This window comes from Sapajus apella, unplaced genomic scaffold (genome assembly GCF_009761245.1).
Source record: "Sapajus apella isolate SASKATOON/1434 unplaced genomic scaffold, GSC_monkey_1.0 scaffold6, whole genome shotgun sequence".
Lineage (NCBI taxonomy): Eukaryota > Metazoa > Chordata > Mammalia > Primates > Cebidae > Sapajus > Sapajus apella.
The window spans coordinates 19,681,204-19,698,095 of record NW_022436946.1 but is presented as its reverse complement, the minus strand read 5'-3'; positions in this window follow the sequence as shown (position 1 = coordinate 19,698,095).

Sequence of the window (16,892 nt, the reverse complement as noted above, 5' to 3'; positions counted from 1 at the left end):
CTTTTCTCAAGAAACTCACAGGCTAGAGAGCCATCAGGTAATATTCTAAGTACTTAGAGCAAGGGAAAGAGTTTTGCAATAAGATGATATATGGGACTCCCTGAGTCTAAGTTGGGGTGGCAGTAATGAGGAGTGAAACTGAATTAATTCAGGAATTCCTTAAATCTGGTATTCAGTTAAGTGATTTCAAAAGACAGATTACAAAAAAGAAGTCAAAGATAAAAAGGCAGCACATGGGCCAGGCATGGTGGCTCACACCTGTAATCCCAGCACTTCGGGAGGCTGCGGGGGGTGGATCACCTGAGGTCAAGAGTTCTAGACCAGCCTGACCAACATGGAGAAACCCTGTCTCTACTAAAAATGCAAAATTAGCTGGATGTGGTGGTGGGTGCCTGTAATCCCAGCTGCTTGGGAGGCTGAGGCAGGAGAATCACTTGAACCTGGGAGGCGGAGGTCGTGGTGAGTCCAGATTGCACCATTGCACTCCAGCCTGGGCAACAAGAGTGACACTCCATCTCAAAAAACAAAAAAGAAAAAAGAAATAATACAAGCAGCACATGCCATCCATCTCCAGGTAACAAGGCCACCCACATCCCAATTCTCATTTCTAGAGCTATTGCCCTAGGGATTCCCCGTTCTCCTGCCCCAACTGCCAGAATCTCATCTGTTTATTTGGCAGAAGACCCATCTGGCTGCAGGCCTCTGGGACTCATCCCTACCTACAGTCCCATGAGCCCAGCCTCCCTTCTTCATCCTTCTGCATGTGGGGCTGCATATTGACTCTTTTGTCTCGGGTGCAGTGACCTAAGCTGCTCCTCCAAGTCCTCCTGCAGTTTTGGATTGGAAGAGGCCTCCATCCTGCTGCTTTCATTTCCAGTAGAGCCTTACTCATTTATTCCTTTATTTATTCATTCGATAAATATTTTCTGAGTACTTAGCATGTACTATTTTAGGCACTGGAAATGTAATAGGAAACAAAACAAATATCCTGTCTTTATGAGCCTTATACTCCAGCTGTTGAAGACAGGGAGTACACGTATAATTTATTGTGACAAATAATAAGAAAAATAAAGCAGAGCCCAGGGACTAAGAGCAATTAGGATGGGGGTAGAGTGGCATGGCCAAGGAAGGCCTTTCTGATAAGGTCTGACATTTGAGCAGAGACCTGAATGATGTGAGGGAAGAAATCTTTAGAATACCTCGGGAAGGAGTGTGCCACAGGAGGAATAGAAAGTGCAAAGGCCATGAGGAGTTGGTGTGTTGGGTGGGAATTGGCTTGGACTGTGTGAGTAGCATTAGTAGCCTCACTGTGTGAGGCTCACAGAGGGTCTTGGGGTCACAAGGAAACTTGAGACTTTACTCTGAGTTGTATGGGAAGTATCTGCTAGGAGGCTACCTTTATCAATGCCATTTTCATGTGACCACATGATTTCTAAGAATATTGAATTAGAGTTCAGGCCCACCAGTAGGGGTTTTGGTGGGCCCAACTCTCACTTTTATTGTTAGTCTCAGAAGGAAATATACAGTGAGTAAAATCCCAGGTGTCTGCTCTGCATTGGTTATGGGCCCTGTCTGATGAGGCCCGAACTCAAGTTCAATGTTCTTAGAAATCATGTGGTCATGTGAAAGTGATATTGATAAATATCTTGAGTAAGAATAGCCCAGAGAATTCCCAAGCCTAATGGGAGATATTTTACTTTGGATGATGTTTTAGTTTATTTCATGCTGCTATAACATGAATATCACAGGGTAATTCAAGAAGAAAAGAAATGTATCAAGTTCTGGAGGCTGGGTTATTAGAGTGCTGTCAATATCAGGGTGCTGGCAACTGGTGAGGGCCTTCTTGCTATATCATCTCATGGCAGAAGACAGAAGGACAAGAGCATATGAGTACAAAAGAAGAAGGGGGTTGAGCGTATTCTTTTCATGAAGAAACCATTTCTGTAATAACTAACCCACTCCTTCCATAATGGCAGTAATCCATCCATGAGGACAGAGGCCTTGTGGCCTAATCACTTCTCAGAGGTCCTACCTCTGGATACTCTTGAATTGGGGATTAAGTTTCTAATACTTGAAGTTTGGGGGACACATTCAAACCATAGCAGGTGTGAACAAAATTTTGTTGTTGGTAGAGAGCTGTGAAGAGAATTCTTCAGACAACACTGTGTTAAATTGAAAAATATTACAATTTAGAAAAGGAGAAGAGGGGACTTTCTTATAAAGGGTTACAGCCTGCTGCAGGGTGGATATTCTGACAGTCTGGGAAGCATAGTCTCCAGCCAGAAGCCAGAAACAGATACTCAGAGGGAGGGACAAAGGGAACAGGAATTTATGCTGAATGTAGTGGCCAAATAAGCATATTCAAAAAAGCCATAGGAGGAGTCATAAATATTAATGAAGAAACATGCACATGCGCAGTTGAGCTTCATGCCTCTCTATGGGTGCCATATACAAAAAATGGTGGGATTAGCATGATCTGTGGGTGGATCTTGCCGTCCTCCATTGTCAAATGGTGAAGGATACAAATGCAGAGGATACAAAAACCCTTACTGTGCGTTCTCCATAGACTGGCCAGAACCAGTCAGTGTGATTAGTTAGGGCATGAGTTCAGTGCCGCTCACATTAAATTTGAGATGCCTATGAGACATCTTAGGGGAAAGAGTACAGATGGGACAGATGAGGCAGGACCTCAGAGGAGATGAGTCAGGAGCTCAGACAGACAGATGGAGCTGGTGCTCAGAGAGAAATACAGAATGGAGACTTAAAATTAAGAGTCATTAGCATGTAATAGATAAATAAATCTGTGGAGAGAATAGATTGAGAAAAGGAGGAGGCTTAGGAACAAGCTTTGGGGGTTTCTATATTTCAGGGTCGTTAGAGAACATACCAAGAAGCAGCAGCCCCAGTAGTAGGAGAAAAGCTGGGGCGTGCTGCTGCTGATGAAAGCTCCATGATATTAGCAACAAAGCTTTGTTCGCACCTGGTCCTTACTGAAGCACTTTTTGAATATTTGGGTTCAGTTTCTTCAGTTAACTCTGTAAGTGCAACTCTGATGCAGTATAACCTTAAAATTTTTGAGTGAAATGGGATTAAAAATTACTGAAAATCTTTTTTTGAATTCCATGTCATAGCTGTTGATACTGTTAGAACAGAATAGACATAATCATACCTTCACAATAAAATAATGATAGAATAGTGCATCTGAAGGTTGATTTCATGATCATGCTGATGACTAATCTATTCTTACTGTCAACTCCATTGCTTCCTTCCAGTTGAGTAGACCTTTATCCTTTTTTAAAGCATCTGCAGGCTTACTACCAGGTGATATATTATTTTTATTATAGATGTTTTTATAGCCACAAATAGAAGTTTAAGCTATTTGCCAGGACACTATAAGGAAAGTATAAAATTTAAAAGAGAAGTGCTCAAATAGCTAGCAGAAGACTCTGAAGGCTACCCTGGCTTTTATTATGAATGCATTTTAGCTCATTAAAATTGACAAGAAAATACAACTTTTATTGGAGGTTGCTTTTAGCCTTTCCATTTGGGAGCTTATCTCGGCCCATTCTGTATGTGATGGTGGACCCTGAGGGAACATAACATCCTTGTTCTTATTTTCCTACAGTGAAATACACACCAGAGTCACTGGTAGTACATGAAATGAATATGAAAAAATTAAAAATCAGCCTTGTGTGTCAAATTAGGGGTGACTACATTTATTTTACATTTCTCTAATCTACCAATGTAGTCTTTTCATTTTTTATAATATTTAAACTATTAAAAAATTAAGGCTGGATGTCACGGATCATACCTGTAATTCCTGCACTTTGGGAGGCCGAGGTGGGGGGAATGTTTAGGTCCAGGAATTCAAGGCTGCAGTAAGCTATGATCATGCCAATGCATTCCAGCCTGGGCAATAGAGCGAGACCCTGTCTCTAAAAAAATAAAAATTAAGTTTCAGAAGTAATTTTTTAAATGAAGTTATCAAAGCACCTAATAATATATAATATATCTGCAGTACTCTCTTAAGTTATGATTTCGAAGTATAAAGTGAAAACTTACCTAGACATTGGTTGTCTAGGAGTTAGCATGGTGCCATTCAGGGTCTCCGGTTTAATAAGAAGCATCCAATCAATCCTGGGTACTGTTGTCTTCTTATCTGAATGCTTAGAAGGGGAACTTATCAGTGGTCCTATCTGTCCTGGCATAAGTATCTATCAGTTATGGATGACCTTTATCAGCAATGTGTCATAAGAAGCAGTGCTGGATATTGCTGGCTGTATTTGATGATCCATCCTCTGTCTGCCCCTAACCAAAAAAATATAATTTTGTTTTTTTAAATCTGTGCCTTTGGGTGAACCTCCTCTGAAGATGACCCATGAGGGGAGTGGAGCTGTTTTCCTGATCAGGGAGGATATTTATATTTGCAGAAGTTGACTTCCCTTTGGACACATATATCAGTTGCAGAAGTTGAGTGAAGAACAAGTATCAGCCTCGGATTACAGTGCCAGACACTCTAATAATTCTCCCAATACAATGATCAGAGAATGTCCAGCATGTTTCTGTGACAACGGCAGAACGTGGAGGGCGGTCCCAAAGCTGCCTTGTGTTGTGCCATACAGACAGGATGATATTGTACCTAGACAATGGGAGGCTACTTTTTTTTTTCTGTTGAGATGCACAAATTAAAAGTTTATGGAATGACAGTGTCATTTTAAAATTCAAATCTAGGAACCAGAAAGCTTTATTTGGTTTTTACTCATGAGTTCCATAGTTTATCTAGTAGAATTTGAGAAATTGCTGACTAAAGGTTAGCATTTGAAAGGCTGGTTAACCGACCTGTCTACAGCTTCTATGATCTGTGGCTTCCTTTTCCATTCACTCCAGAACACACTGCCATCTGGCTGCCTTACTGGAGTGGCTCTCCTTCAAAGATAGTTTTAAAGATATATAGTGACCCTTTTATGATTTGGGCTACTTATGATTCAATTGAGATTTTGTTTGGAAAAAAGAATCCCATTGCCAAGGATAATTTGAAAATCACAGGAGGATTAGAGCATTATCACCTAAGAGCTATGAAACCTTGGGCAAATTGCTTCCCCTTGCGAGTCCCTGTTTAGTGTAGGGCAGCATGACCACCTTAGGACTTGCGGGGGGCTGGTATGAAAGGTCATGTAAATAACGATGTGGCACAGTGTGTGGCACAAAGTGGACACTGCTCAGTGTCATTCCCTTCCCCCCTGGCAGGCACCCATGTGCTATTGAAAACAGCTGGTACCTCTGCCTAGATGGGAAGTCTTTGCTGGGGAGGCGTTTTTCACTCTTCTAGACCCACCTTCCATTAGTTCATCTCTTCCATGGAGTCTTCTCTGACCTGTCTCAGGAGAGTTGGTTGCAGCTTCTAGTACCTTCAGCTTTGCTCATGCCAGCAGCTAAGCTTGTAGGAAATTACAGTGACTGATCTATCTTCTGTCTTTAGCCTAAACCCAGGGCTATAAATGGTAGAAGTGGACCTCATGTCCTTAGGACTACAAAAAGGGTTGAGTGGAGAGTGGAACATGAATGATTTTTTTTTTCCATTTAGTGATTTTACCACTGGCAATGTTACCAAAAAATAGGGCCCATTTCAGCTCTGTTGATGGAGAATTGAGTGCTTGGTTTTTGGAGACTGGTGGATTGATTCAGGGAAATGACTGCAGCCCCTAGTGAAAGTATCCCCCTTCCTCTGGCCTTCAAGAACTTCTCCCTCCAGCTTCTTGGGGCAGAGGCAAGGCAGTAGCACAAAGCAGGAACATTTGTGCTATATGTGAAGTCGTTTGTCTGTGGCCAGGTTCCTCAAGGCACCTGCTTGGGCTCCCTAGTGACTCTAGACCAGGAAGCAAACCATCTCACCCAGGAAACTGTGTGAGTTCCTTGAGGCCAGGCATGATGTCACACTGTGTCTGCAACTCCTCTTTATGGCCCCCATCTATTTGTTCAGGCATTATTAAATTTGTTACATTCAATTGAATTAGGATGGCAGCTCCATGGGATTCATTAGTTGTCTGTGGCATCGGGCAAGATGGTGTCATTCAACTGAAGAACATGTCATATCAAACCAAGGGCATTAATGAGCTCAGAAAAAGCCAACCTTGGCTTGGAGTTTTTCTCTTCCTGATTGCTAGGAAGTCAGCAATGCTATCCTGGAGAGAATGAGACACTGTGAGGTGAGCAGCAAGTTCCAGCATGCTGGCATTTCACAACAGCCAGATGGGGAGTATTCATGGCGGGGGATAATCCGCTCCCATTCTTGACCTTATTAACTTTGATGTTTTGAAATAGGCATGATGCTCTCTTAATAAAATTGAAATGTGAACACTTGAATGCCTGTGATGGAAAATAATCTGGTTCCCATAGCCATCTTCACTCAGCTGTGTATCCAGACATGGCTTTTTGGTTCTCTGAAAATATTGATAAATAAGTTATGAGCTGTTGTGATTTTAAAAGACCAGTAAGTATTTTTAGTTTCCTTTTAATTTTTAGTGTTTTAACAAATCACATGTGATTGGCATCTATATAAAAATGAATACCAAGACATGGTAAATATTGTCTTCATTATGAGTACAAAAGATTATTTTTTCCTTTTTAATATTTTTTTGAATAATTCTGACAAGCGTTAAAATTTTGAAGGCCATGAGACCCAAAGAAGTTTGTAGGAATAATTTATTCAAATTGTATGAGAACAGAAGAGGCCGGGTGCAGTGGTTCATGCCTGTAATCCGAGCACTTTGGGAGGCTGAGACAGGCAGATCCTTTGACATCAGAAGTTCAAGACCAGCCTGGCCAACAAGGTGAAACCCCAGCTTTACTAAAAATCCAAAAATTAGCCATGTGTGGTGGCGCATACCCATGGTCCCAACTACTTGGGTGGCTGAGGCACAAGAATCGCCTTAACCTGGGAAGTGGAGGTTGCAGGAAGCTGAGATACCGCCACTGCATGCCAGCCTGAGTAACAAAGTGAGACTCTGTCTCAAAAAAAAAAAAAAAAGAAAGAAAAAAGAGAAAAGAAGAAATCACTTGTTAAGTACTTATCTTAACATTGTAAGCTGTTTTTAGTCTTTTGTAAGGAATAAGCTTACTGTTTGTGAATGCTATTTTGTGGTTTATTATATGCATTTATTATTTTTTTTGTAAACACGAAATTTTTGTAAGCATGCCTTTCTAAAGGCTGTATAATGTTCTGTTACCTGTATTTTTATTTTTGTTTTATTTATTTATTTAAAGGATTTTACTCTGTCTCCCAGGTTGGAAAGCAGTGACATGATCATAGCTCACTGTGTCCGCAAATTTCTGGGTTCAAGTAATCCTCCTGTTTCAGCCTCCCGAGTAGCTGAGACTACAGGTATATGCCATCACACTTAGTGAATTTTTTTAGTGTTTTATAGAGATGGGGGTCTTGCTATGTTGCCAAGGCTGGTCTTGAACTCCTTAACTCAAGTGATCCTCCTACCTTGGCCTCTCAAAGTGCTGAGATTATAGGTGTGATCCATGTTACCTGACCAAAAAATTATTGTTTTTAATTAATAAAAAAGGAAATGTTAATTGTTGTGAAACTTCAAACATTCCTTTGCAATTCCCTTGATTCAGAAAGGAATAGCATGTTTCTGATAGGTAATCATTCGATATTTTTATTTTCTATCAAGCTTAACCTTTGAAGTGATGATCAAATCACACTGGTCAACAGGTAGATATCTCTCCTATAAAATTTTCTAGCAGAATAGTTTTCCTTTTTCTTTAAAAGTTTGAGAATGTTAGTTTGGGATTATTTTTGCTTTTCTTCTAATATACAAAAATTTACATTTGGATAAATTTACATTTATTTGTTATCTTTTTGCAAATGGATTTATCTCTATCATAGTATCTCATCCAGTGGCAGAGAGAAACACATGACCATTCAGTCATTTCTGACATATTCTTTTGGATATAAATATGGAAGAAAGTAGTCAGAAAAAAGTAGCCTATATCTAGAAAGAGGATTTGCCTTGTTGACATTATGCTTCATGCGTGTGCATTTGCAACATTGTCAATTATGGAGCTCACATAATAAAAATTCTTAATTTCTTACCACACAGAGCCACTGAAAAAGACTGAAGAGAGCCAGGGCGCTCCTGGGACACCTGGCTCTGGAGGTGAGTGACAGCAGGGAATGATGTCAGGGACCTGGGACACCGATCACCACCTAGATGATGACTTTTTATGATGATTTTTGTAATGGGTTTATTCTTCCAGGGATCTAACTGAGTTTGTTTAAATTCTAAACAGAGTTTATTGGTGGAACTTTGTCAGGCAGTTCTTTCGTTAACTTGCTTAAATAAACCAGATGTCTTATTTGGACATTTCAAAGTTCCTTGCAATAAGCACTTTTAAATTGAGATAGAGATAGGTCTCTGCCCTAGTAAAACACTCACTGTAAAAATAAGTGTATAGGTCATTTTATAGCATAGGCTGTTTTAGCAAGACTGCTCCTCATTCCTCTAGTTCTTTTCTCTCCACACAAATCCCCAAGAGAAAGGCCCTTAATTAGAAGCTTATTGTCTACAGAAGAAAATAATTTTCTTTGCTCTTCTGTAATTTCAAAATTACATTTGTTCTGCTTGGAATAAAAGGAGGTTTATAACCTTGTTAACGGTAATCTTTTATGCTGCTTTTCTTTTTGAAAACCTTCTCTAAGAGTCTGAGAATTAGCCATTTCATGATGCTATGTTATCTCACATTATTTTACATAAACTTTAGAAATAATTTTCAGATGAATTTTTGGGGATCACCTTTTGCTCTTTTGGTAAAAGGTGCCTTGAAATGCAAAATGAACAGTTGAGAAAATAATCCTTCAGTTGAAGAAAATCTCATGTTTCTGAAATAATGTTGATATTTTGAAGAAAAATGTTTTGTATATTTGTAAGGGGACTCTTGAACTTGAATTATCTAGAATTTTTCCTTATTCTTTATTTCACTTGTGTGTATATATCTAGGTGTGTAATTAGGTTTATAAAACAACTAACATTCAATTTTGGGAGAAAATAATTTATTGAGACAGCTTTTTGGTTTTTATTTTCTGAAGTAATCCCAGCCCTATACCTCAAAGATAAATGATCTCTAATACAGTAAATCCAGGAGCTTGAACAGGGACCAGTCTTGTTCACTGAAGCTCAGAGGAATGGTTAGAGGTACGTGGGAGTGGTTTCTGTGTGCGGCACTTGAGTGTTTCAAAGTCTTGTTTGCTAAAAGGGGTAGCCACTGAGTTGGCTTAGAACAGGGCTGAAAACTGCCGTGGACTAGAATTCTGCTTGTCAGAGCAAACGGATTGCTCTAAAGATGTACCGTTTATAAGCTACTCTGAGAGTCACTAAAGGAAACTATGTTATTATCAGCCAAAAACTGGCATATGGGAATTGAAATTGATGATCTTTTTAGACCAGCAGAGAGAATCTAGGGAAGAGATTAGGAAAACTCTAACCTCTTCATCTTAGATGTCTGGTTTTTCCCACCACATGGATACAAAATTAAATCCTTACCCCTTTTAAACATCAACTTGAAGTGCAGAAAGGAAACCATAGAGCTTTAGAAGATATTCTAGGTGATTAGCATTGAGATTTTGTTTTCACCAAAAAATTCTAACAAACCAACCAAACCCCCTCCCTGCAAGAACTAATAAGAATGTCCTTCTCAGATAGGAACTTGGAGCATTTTCAAATAAAACAAATTTGCCTTGCGTTAACATACTGTTACTTTAAAACTGTGCTCAAAGGCACATTCCTTTTTCTTTGCCAGCATCATTTGGAAGCCAGGTTTTTTATAAGGTACTCCTGTGGTACTCCCAGGCACTTTTTCATGGAGAACCTATTTCTAAACCTGAAACCTTCCAGTTGTGGTGGAGGCAGTCACACAGTTCATTCATCAATGATCCTTGAATGCTATTGAAGTGAGTGGGCAGAAGATGGCCTTTAATTATCAATGCTAAAAGGACTTGACCTTTAAGATTCTAATTCTATAATTTTGTGACAATATGTGTTTCTTATGTGAAGGTAGTAGTGCAAGACACTGAGATGCCTAAAAGGAAAGAATGTTTTTTTACCTGTGTTTATAGTAAAAAATAACATAACATCATTAAAGGCCATTGCAAAATCTTCTGTAATTTCTTTGTAGCAGAATGGATATTTTTATTTGGATAGAGGTTTTTTTTTTGTTGTTGTTGTTTGTTTGTTTGTTGAGACAGAGTCTTGCTTTGCCACCCAGGCTGGAGTGCAATGGTGTGATCTCGGCTCACTGCAACCTCCGCCTCCTGGGTTCCAGTGATTCTCCCACTTCTGCCTCCCGAGTAGCTGGGATTACAGGCAAATACCATAATACCTGGCTAATTTTTGTATTTTTAGTTGAGACAGTGTTTTACTATGTTGGCCAGGCTGGTCTCGAACTCCTGACCTCAGGTGATCCACCTACCTTGGCCTCCCAAAGTGCTGGGATTCTATGTGTTAGCCACTGGGCCTGGCCTGGTTAGAGTTCTTAAAAGGGTAAACAACCCTTTCATTTTCTGTTTGAATGCAACCATGTGGACTTGGCCACATGGCTTCTTAAGTCTTGTTTGCCATTGGTTAAGCCAACAGAACTCAAATATGTAAAGGGAATTCTAGATCGAAATTGTAACTTAGTTTCCATACCCTTAATTATGTTTCCCCAAAACAGTTATGCATGAGGCTTCTTGGCTACTAGACTTGAGAATATTTAGGTTTAAACTTTCTTACTGGAGTAGTTTAGTGCTCTATCCAACTTCTGGTGTCTTTTTCTCTTAAAAAGCTTTTAAAATCCTGTTTGCCTTTTTGAAGGTAGGAAAGAATACAAAAGTGTAAGGGTAGGTATTCCTAAGTCTTAGAGCATAGTTTCTGATTCTCAGAATAATTTTCCTTTCATAGGTGGAAGTTTTCATGATGAGTTGTATGGGAGTTGAAGGTAGCATGGCAAGTACCACTCAGGAAAGGGGAGAATAACATTTTGAAACCTAATAAGTTTATTATACTACACACTAGTGGAGATCCCCTGGAGATTACTGTGTCACTTTCAATAATTAACAAAAAAGAAGGAAGTGAAGGGGTTGAAGTTCTAGGGAAGCAATAAGGCTTGATTAAGAAGTTGGAAAATGTGAAAGGAACTAGGATTATTCTGGAGAAGAGAAGGCTTGTATTTATGGCTTTAAGATGTTGTAGGGCTCAGATATCTACTTTCTTGAGGAATAACCAGTTAAAAAGGAAATATACTTAAACTACAACATTAGGATATTAGCTATGCAGATGTTTCCCAATTTGATAACTCTCTGGACTGAATTATCAACAGAGGTGTTATATCTGTCCTCAGTAAGAAACATGAGGCATAGCCTCAGGGTGTGACAATTCATTGTTTAGATAAGTTCTGTTTCTGTAGATGTTAAATGTGGATTCTTGCTTGTGCATGTTTTCATTCATGCATAAGTATTTCATAATTAAATTCATATGTCCTTTTTTTCTATTTCTTTTAAGATGATTGGTTCTTTTGCTGAGTGGCATAAGTAGATAATCATATTTCTCAATCTTGTCACCACAAATGATGACTATTCATTTTTATATTTGTAAATATATAGTTGACTCTTACAGTAACTTTTACAGTAATCCAGTGCATTACTTAATTGTAAATACTGAAATTTCCAAGAATGAAAAAATAAAACATTAGAATATCCTTATAGAAAGCATCAGTTTGTGGGAATTGCATCAACATGGCAGGTATGTGTGTTTATAAAATCACCTAACTGATGACATTTGGCACATCAGTAAGTGGCAGTAATTTTAACATCAATTATTATATTTAAGAGAAATTATTTACAAAACCTAAATCATGTTTTGAACAATGATTTCTTGAATAAGTATAAGATAAAATGAATTTTATAGAAAATATAAAAGAAACATGAAAGTAGCACTATGTTCTAGCTCCATTATCTTTAGGTAAGGCTTTGTCTTTCAACAGAGTAGAACTGTAAAATACAGTTGTAGATTAGAACTATCGACTGTTAGATTAGGACAGACTAGAAGATCTTGTAATATAGTCCCCTGGTTTTTACAGATGAGCAAATAAAGATTTAGTACTGGTACCCAGTCACACAACAAGATATGAGTGGAAGCAGAGGCAGTTGTGGGCTCTCCTGTTTTCCGCCCCTGGACGCTCTCCTCTGTAGTGCACTGACCAGAAGGTCAAGTGCAGATTTTGAAATGGGCAGTGAGGGCACATGCTGGGACTCTAGATGCTGAGGAGTGTAGAAACTTCACTCTGCCTGTACCATTAGGTAAAGAGAAGAAACTGGTCATGACCCTGCAGAAAAGTATTAAGGGCATGGGGATCAGGAACTGCAGTTCACCAGCCAAGTCTACTGTACACATGGGAACTCTGTGGAACACCCTTTTAGTATGAAGGGCTATGTGACATAAAAGTTACTTTAACTTTTGGATTTCATCTTTCAGGGAAGGTAAATGGCTAACATTTATTAGTGTGAACTCTGTGTACTTTGCTAAATATTTTGTACATGCCTTCTCATTTGGTTCTCACTGTACTGTGTGAGGTAATGATACTCCATCTAAGAATTTTCTGGAAAGGTGAAGGGACTTGCCCTTGGTTGCCTACTAGGGAAGGTGTCTGTCACCTAAGCTCTTTCTCTTTTACTATGTTGCTTCTTCCCTCAACTCACAACTCCATATCCTATGTGAGGAACAATTTGAGAGAGAAAAGAGGTTATAAGCGAAAGTGATAGAGTTAAATGTATCCTAGGACCCTCTACCAAAATATTTTGAATAGGAGGAAAGCAATAATACAGATTGGTAGAATTTTGAGAAATCATTAATTTTAGATACATAATATCACAGGCCGGATTTTAACACCAGCAGTGGGTTCAGAGAGACACAGAACTTCAGATTTTCTCAGAAATTTCAAAATTACTCAGTAAAATTTCCAGGCCAGTTGTGCCAATTAAGGGACTCAGTTCAAGGCTCCCTGGGTTTATTGCATGGGCTTCCATTGTCAAAATTCTAGGATCCCTATCCAGTTCTATGTTAAAATGTTTTACTTAAGAACAATTAGCCATATAAAATTTGCTCATATTGATACCTAAGAGTTACTAATAAAAGTTATTTTGCTTAAAAGTTTATTAGATACTTGTCAAGAATGGCCAGAAATGTGTTTTGGTTTCTTAGATGCTCTGTTTAACCATGAATTGCTGTAAATGCTTATCAGTTTTCAAAAAAAGTATAAAAATTGAAATGCCCAACAACCCCCAAATCATTTTCTAATGTAATTTAACCTTTTATTCATTTATTAAATCTCAGAATCTGATAGACAGGATTATGAGTCATACAGTTTTGCTTAATTAATCTCAGTGGTGTGGATGCTAGAGGAGTAAGATCTCATACCTCTGTGTCAGCTATTGTAGTTTTAAACAAGAAGCATTCTGAAGTTCTATAACCATAGCTGTAGAGCAAATTCAAATGTGCTGCGTTTTGGTGAAATGACCACAGCTTTTTGCCATATCATCTGAATGTAACACACATTATGTATCAGAGCAGCCCTGTATGGGCTACGGTACGTCATTTAATCTCAGGAAGCTCTTTCTGACTTTACAGAGTAAAACTAGTACTGCCAACTTGATAGGACTGTTGAGGTTTAAATGATAAAGTATATTAGAAAGCTTGACAAGCCTTAATATTCTTTATACACTTAAAGGTACAAATCCTGTTTTTTTATGAGTATTTCTCTTCCATAGCATAGAGGGCAATGTGTTGCATAGAATAGTATTTCTTAACAAATACTGATAATGGAGTGAGACCATGAAAAGCAAATACTGCATAGAAAAAAAAAAAAATCAGACACTGACACATTAGCCTAGCAAATTGCTCTTTTTGAAGTCATCTTCCATGTTGGTGAGGCTGCTTTGAACCTCCCAGGTGCCTTTGACTGGGAGGCACCCAGTCAAGGTGCCTCCTGCTCTGCTCTTTATCAGCTCACCTTCGTCACAGTACGGTTTCTCAACCTCTACACTATTGACAATTTGGACCGAATAATTTGTATGCATTGTAGGGTGTTTAGCGCCATCTGTAAGCTCTATCTGCTGGGTGCTAGTAGTGCTCTACCCCAAGGTATAGCCCAAAAAATGTCTCCGGACATTGCATAGTGTCCTCTGGGGGACAAAATTATCTTGGAATTAGAACCACTACAAACATACAGCAGTCACTGCTTTGTGGTGTAAATATCAGTTTACCTGTGCCCCTTCTCACCAGACTGCCAGCCCCTGGAGGGTGGTGCGATGTCTTTCTCTGGTACCACAGCTCAGACACACGTAGAAGTGCAATAAATATGGAAAGAGAAAAAGGTTTAAGAAATATTTAAAGAAGTCATCAGTTATAATACCTGTATTGGTTCATTATATGCAGTGGATTTTTATTCTCTTCTGGACTGAAAGGGCAAGTACTCACCATAACCTCAGATTTCTTTCCTCAAACCATTAATGCCACCATCTTCTCAGATCTTTCTCTTGCCCATGCCCCATCATTGATATAATTGGATAATCTGTTCACTCAAAGAAGAGGGTAATTGGGGATTGGATACCTGAAATGTTAGGCTTCAAGGTCCAGGCAGAAATTAAAGGCATCTTTCTCTCTCCCCCTCTCTCTTAAACTCTGTAGCAATTCCCATACCCAGGCTCCAGCAACCACTTATAACCTGAAGATCCCCAAACATATCTCTAGCTTAGAACCTACCTTTTAGCTCCTAGTATTACTAGAGATCTCCTTTTATATATTTCACTTCTTTTTTTTTTTTTCCGGAGATGGAGTCTCCCTCTGTCTCCCAGGTTGGAGTGCAGAGGCACAATCTCAGCTCTTTGCAACCTCTGCCTCCCAGGATCAAGCGATTCTCCTGCCTCAGCCTTCTGAGTAGCTGAGATTACAGGTGCGTGCCACCACGCCCCGCTAATTTTTGTATTTTTAGTAGAGACGGGGTTTCACCATGTTGGTCAGGCTAGTCTCGAACTCCTGACCTCGTGATCCACTTGCCTTGGTCTCCCAAAGTGCTGGGATTACAGGCATGAGGCACTACATCCGGCCTTCACTTCTTTTAAACCTCCTTCAAGATTCTTTATCCCAGGGAATGGTGTAGAGGCTCTGGAGTGAGAATCTTGCTTTGCTATTTAATAGCCCAGTGACCTTGTACGGATTACCTACCCTCTCTTTGTCTCATTTTCCTCATCTGTCACATTGATACTGATCATCCAGTGTTATTGTGAAGATCAAATTAGGTGATGCATATAAATTACTTAATAAGATAATGCATATAAATCACTTAGAAAACAATGAATAGCCTGCTTAATAAAGGTAGATGCTATCTCAAAACAAGCTTTAACCAAATACTTGAGAGGAATTTCTTACTTTTGCCCTCACCATTTCTCTGTTCCCACTCAAGTTTCTACATTTTCTTTTCTTTCTTCTCTCTTTTTTGAGATGGAGACTGGCTCTGTTGCCGAGGCTGGAGTGCAATGGTGAGGGGCTCACTGCAACATCTGGCTCCCAGGTTCAAGCAATTCTCCTGCCTCAGCCTCCCGAGTAGCTGGGATTACAGGCACGTGCCACTACACCCGGCTAATTTTTGTATTTTTAGTAGAGACGAGTTTCTACCATGTTGCCGAGGTTGGTCTCGAACTCCTGACCCCAGGTGATCCACCTGCCTCAGCCTCCCAAAGTGCTGGGATTACAGGCATAAACCACTGTACCCTGCCTAGGTTTCTACATTTTATTTATTCTGCCTCCCATTTCAGTGCAGTAGGCACAGTTCATCCTTACCCATTTCATTTCCAGTGCAGTGGCTTCAGTGCAGATTTTGATCCTTACTTGACCAAATCATTAACAGCAGTAGCCTCTTAACAAGCCTTTCCACTTCCAGTTTCACTGTCAGCCTATCTGTCCATTTTCTTGATGTCTGGAAAGAGATATTTTTTATTGTCTCCCATTGCCTAGTCACTCAAATCCCAACATGCTTCTATGCCTTTGTGCTGGCTGTTCCCTCTTCTTTTTCTTCTCTTTTCTTTGTTGAGCTAACATGTACTTATTTTTAAGATACAGCTCAAGCATTTCTTCATCTTAGAAGTAACACCTAACCACCTGCCCTGAGATCATTGCTACATTTTGTGCCTGTCTTCTTACCCCAATAACACTTTGTGCACATGTACTTCCTAGCACTTACCAAGCATAACTGTGTTTCTTGGTTCCCCACCTCTGAATTGTGAGTTTTTGACATCTTACTCATTTTGGTTCCTCATTTATTTTGGTTTCTACAGTGAGTAGAACATTTCTTGACATGTAGTAGGTGTTTAATAACTATTTGTAGCTGAATACAGCTAGGATTCCATAAGATTGAATCAGGCAGTATAGACTTACAAAATCAAAGGAACAACATTGTATAAGAATTCATTGATGAAATTAACCAGCCAAATTATGAATGAATAAAGCATGTAGGCATTTCTGTTAGATAGAACCAGGAGATCGGTAGATACCCAAAGTGAAGCTAAAATCTGGGATCTAGTCAGAGGTCCTAGCTGAGTAAGTTAATCTGCAATAGCAAGTAGGGAGGGGAAGACAAGGTCCTGTGTATTAAGTCAGGGCATCTTCTTTAATTGTCCCTAATTTTAAGGAATTTGATCTTATAAGGGAGAAATACCAGGAGAAAAAAATATTAATTCTAACAATAGAGTGCTATTTAAAAAATATATACCTAGTGTTATAGCAACAGAAATGAAGTAATTTTTCAACAAATGGTGTCATGTCATTGCCTGTGGGCCAGAAATGACCAGTTCA